The sequence below is a fragment of the Mustela nigripes genome, chromosome 8 (genome assembly GCF_022355385.1).
Source record: "Mustela nigripes isolate SB6536 chromosome 8, MUSNIG.SB6536, whole genome shotgun sequence".
Lineage (NCBI taxonomy): Eukaryota > Metazoa > Chordata > Mammalia > Carnivora > Mustelidae > Mustela > Mustela nigripes.
This window is the reverse complement of record NC_081564.1, coordinates 23,807,346-23,812,609: the sequence shown is the minus strand read 5'-3', so window position 1 is coordinate 23,812,609 and position 5,264 is coordinate 23,807,346.

Genomic DNA, 5,264 nt, shown 5'->3' with positions numbered 1-5,264 from the left:
CCCACCCTCTGAGCTGCCTGCTCACTCCCCAGGATCCCCCTCCCCTGTGAGCTTCAGGAGAGCAGGTCTTGTTTGCCATCCCCAGCCCCTTGCACATCCCTGGCACACACATGCTCAATAACTGCTTATTGAACAGATCAACGTATCATGGCTTGCCTGAGCACCATAGGACACAAAATAGCCAGTCCTCTGGAAGGTCATGGACAGATAGGGGAGAGAGACACATGGGTCAGGAACTGAGAGGAGGCAGACTGGCAAGTTTTAGGATATAGGTAGGAGTGCTGTGGGGAGAGAAAAAGATTTTTTTTTTTAAGAAATATAAAAGTTGCAGGAAAAAAAAAAAGAACATAATAAGCACCCATATTTCCACCATCCAGAATTAACAAGGGTTAGTATTTTTCAAATTGCTTCCCGTCATGTCTAAAAGAAATAAACCATTATGGATATCACCAAAGTCCAAAGAGATGATCAGTCCCTATTATATCCCTGCTCCACTCCTTAGAGACAGCCACTGTCAGAAGGCTAGTATTTGTCCTTCAGTCCCCTAACTCCTGTCTCTCTCTCTATATATAAGCAACTTACAATATTGTTTTTATATTATTTTGTTTAGTAAGCTCTATGCCCAGTGTGGAGCTTGAGTTCATGACAAGAGTCACATGCTCTTCCGACTGAGACCGCTAAGTACCTCTGTATTGGCTTTAAGACACATTTATTCAGCATCATGATCAGATGATTACATTTAGCAATGAAAAGTATGAATGCAAAAAAAAAATCTATATTAAGACTCTTTATTGGTGGGGGGGCTGGGTGGTTTGTCTAAGGGCCTGCTTGGCCAGAGGGAGTCATTTTGTGTTTACATAGTGAACTTAGATTGACCCCACCTCTCCCAGAGGAACTTACTTGCAAAATCTAGATAAAAGGGCGGGTCAAGCCAGGTGAAGACATCCAATCAGTGGGGCACTGATATCTACTAGGGGGCACATACATCTACTAGGGTAAATTGAAATTCAATTGGCCACCCGTGTGTTACCTAGCAGTTTTTTCTGTGTGTGGCAGACCTAGCGTGACTGTGCAGTTTTCTCTGTGTATTGCAATCTCATTGGCGTGTATAGCCCGGCTAAACTACCTCTATAAAAGTTAGTCTGTGAGGCGGGAAGGGGTCGCCTCTTTGCAAGAGACGGCCCTGACCGTTCAGTTTGATTCTCAATGAAGCTTTGCCTGACCTTCGCTTTGTATCAGTCTCGCTCTTTTGATTACGGACCCTAACAGTTTAGTCGGTTAAGTTTCTGCCTTCAGCTCAGGTCATGATCCCGGGGTCCTGGGATCCAGTCCTACATCAGGCTCCCAGCTTAGTGGGGAGCCTGCTTCTCCTCCCCAGCTCCTGCTCTCTATGGCTATCTCTGTCTCTCTCTCTCAAATAAATAAATAAAATCTTAAAAAAAAAAAAAAGACTTTATTGGAATGCTTCAACTTTTTACCGACAGAAACAAACAGAAAAACCTCTATTATAAAATTAGTCACAAATATAGTCCTTATGTTTTTTGTCCATACACATGAATATTATCTAAAACTTACCCTTTTTTTTTTTTTTAGATTTTATTTATTTATTTGACACAGGGAGAGAGCACAAGCAGGGGAGCAGCTAGCAGAGGGAAAGGGAGAAGGAGGCTCCTCGCCGAGCTGAGAGCCTGATGTGAGGCTCGACCCCAAGACCCTGAGATCATGACCTAAGCTGAAGGCAGATGCTTCACTGACTGAGCCAGACAGGTGCCCCAAAACTTGTCTTCTTTGTAGCAGTTAGGTTCTGCCACCATGGTGTTTGGGGGGTTTCACAAATAAATCTATTGTAGCTTCCCTGTTCCTTCTCTGGCTCTCCTCTCTCTCTAAGTTTTATTTCTTGGCAGTAATTGAAACCTTCTGCCACTGCCATCACCAGCTTGGTTTTGTGGTTTGGCAGAGTATTGGCCTCCAACATCACAGGGCCCAGAGCTTCTGCCTCCAAAGTGTTTTCCTTTCATGGATCCAGATTTTGAAGAGTGATTGTTGTAATTGCCAGAATCATCATAGCTTCTGCCACCTCCATAGTGGCTTCCATTATTACCAAATCCATTACAGCCTCCTCACTGCCACCATATGCAACCACTGCTATGGCAGCCACCAAAATCACCTCAGCCACTAGCTATTCCATGACCAAAGTTGTCATTCCCATCAAAACCATTTCCATGACCACCACCAATGTTTCCAGAGTCACTTCAACCTCTTTGGTTGGACAAAGCACTACCCATCTCCTGCTAGATAGAGCTTTCCTCACTTCACAGTTGTGGCCACTCATAGCAGGTCTTTCTTTCTTTCTTTTTTTAAGATTTTATTTTTCTGGGGCGCCTGGGTGGCTCAGTGGGTTAAAGCCTCTGCCTTCGGCTCAGGTCATGCCAGGGTCCTGGGATCGCCCCGCATTGGGCTCTCTGCTCACTGGGGAGCCTGCTTCCTCCTCTCTCTTTCTCTCTCTCTCTCCCTGCCTCTCTGCCTAACTGTGATCTCTCTCTGTCAAATAAATAAATAAAATCTTTTAAAAAAAAGATTTTACTTTTCTGACAGAGAGATATAGAGAGTGCCGGTAGGCAGAGCAGCAAGCGGAGGTAGAAGGAGAATCAGGCTCCCCGCTGAGCAGGGAGCCTTATGTGGGGCTCAATATCAGGACCCTGGGATCATGACCTGAGCTGAAGGCAGAAACTTAACCGACTAAACTACCCAGGCACCCCATAGTGTGGTATTTCTGAATGACAGTTTGACCACGATAGTTTGTCATGGTCATCAAAGATCCCAAAAGCAAAAACTCTCTTCCTGGCACCGCCTCAGTCAGCCATGATTTCAATGACTTCAATTTCCCCATAGTGTTCAGAATAATCTCTTAAGTGATGTTCTTCAGTGTCTTCTCTAATGTCACCAACAAAAAATCTTTTTCCACAGGTAAGTGGGCACCAGGTCTTTGAGAATCTTCTCTTTGGTTCCACAACTCTCCAATCCACCTGCCCCCTGAAGCACTTAGTGTTTGGCTCGCTCATTACACCACATAGTCCGTGAGCTTTCTGCATTGCTCAAAATGGCTCCTCAGACTCATCAGCTGTTTGAAAGCTCCCATGAAGAACTCTGCAGCTGCTCAGAATCTTTGGGAGACTGACTTCAACATGCCAGCAGGAGGAGAAACTTGAACAGTGCTTACTTGCCAGCATTCACAGGTAGAAAGGATATGTATTTTGGCTTTATTGTTTTTATTTTTTTATAAATTTTATTTACTTATAGATTTTATTTATTTATTTGACAGACAGAGACCACAAGCAGGCAGCGAAAGAGGAAGGGAAGCAGGCTCCCGAATGAGCAGAGATCCCTATTCAGGGCTTGATCCCAGGACCCTGGGATCATGACCTGAAGGCAGAGGCTTTAACCCACTGAGCCACGGTGCCCCTATTTTTTTATTCTTGAATAGGCTCCACAGCCAGAATGGAGCCCAATGTGGAAGCCGAACTCACAACCCTGAGAACAAGACCTGAACTAAGATCAAGAGTCCGATGCCTAACCGACTGAGCTACACAGGCGCCCTGTAATTTTTTTTTTTTTAAGATATTATTTGTTTAAGAGAGGGAGAAAGAGCACAAGAGGGGTGAGGAGCAGAGGGAGAAGCAGACTCCCTGCTGAGCTGGGAGCCAAGTGCGGGACTCGATGCCAGGACTCCAGGGTCATGACCTGAGCCAAAGGCAGTCACCTAACCAATTAAGCCACCTAGGCACACTCAATGTTATTTTCTTTTTAAAGTGCACCAATTGTCTGAGTATGTGTCATTTAGCGTCTTGGTTATTTTCAAATGACGTTTTATTTTGGAGACGAACTCAGATTGATATACGTAGATATGGGTCATTGCTCTCCCTTGCTATAGAGTAGACCATCATCGAAGCATAACTGGAGAATTTCTGCATCAGTAGGGATTCAGACAGATGGTGCAGTCTATTGGAAAAGAGCAGGAATGGTCTGGGCCCTCTGCTTTAACCCACTAAGCCACCAGGTCCCCCTACTATCCTGCTCTTGGATCTATATAGGTCAACTGTGCTTTGGCTGATCTAGAGTGGGCTCAGTTCAGTGGATCTGCTTCAGACTCCAGGTCAGCAGGGTTTGGCTGTAGTTTAGGTTTTAGTCTGGTCCAAGTATCTCTCACATTCCTTGCACCAATAGCTTCCCAGAGCAAGAGAGCCAAGCCAAACCACACAAATGGTGAAAGCCTCTGTGCTCTCCTCACATGCTCCGTTGACCAAAGCAAATCATATGGCCAACCTTAGTATCAACAGAGCAGGGGAAAATATTCTACCCGTAGTAGGACGAATCAATCATAAAGCCACAAGGGAAAGAACATGAGTGTAATACAGGGAAGTATAAAGAACTGGGACAAATGGGTAAAAATTCAACCTACCACAGAGTGTAAGAAAACAAAATTGATAACAATCATGGGCAGAAATAGCCAAAAACTTGCTCTACCTGAGAAGTAATCTTATGAACAGCAAAAAAAAAAAAAAAAAAAAAAAAAAAATCTGCTTCACCAAACAAGTTTTTGCCCTAGCTTCAAAGTCACAAAAATGAAAATCTCAGCAGGAACCCTTGGAATTTCTTCTCAGGACTGTATGCTGCAAATCACTCAGATGTTGAAGTTCCCACAACAGTGTAACAAAACTTGTGTTTGCTGAATGGGGTTAAATGCCTTTGGCATTCCTCACCTCCCCCCCAACCTTAGATTCAGTTACCAGCAACAGAGTCTATTGTTACCCTTCAGAACCCCCATTGTCTCAGTATTCTTTGGAAGGCATAGGATTCATAAAAAGTCATCCTGGAAAATTTTTGGACAATCTGGGTGTAATTGCCCAGCCATTTCATTCACTGACCCCGTGAATCTTAGAAAGTCACATGACCTTTTTAAAAAACGAAAGACAGGGCGCCTGGGTGGCTCAGGTCATGATCTCAGGGTCGGCCTCTCTGCTCAGCAGGGAGCCTGCTTCCTCCTCTCTCTTTCTCTGCCTGCCTCTCTGCCAACTTGTGATCTCTGTCTGTCAAATAAAAAAAAAAATTAAAATTAAAATTAAAATAAAAAAATAAAAAACGACAGACAAGGGGCGCCTGGGTGGCTCAGTGGTTTAAAGCCTCTGCCTTCGGCTCAGGTCATGATCCCAGGGTCCTGGAATCGAGCCCCGCATCGGGCTCTCTGCTCAGCGGGGAGCCTGCTT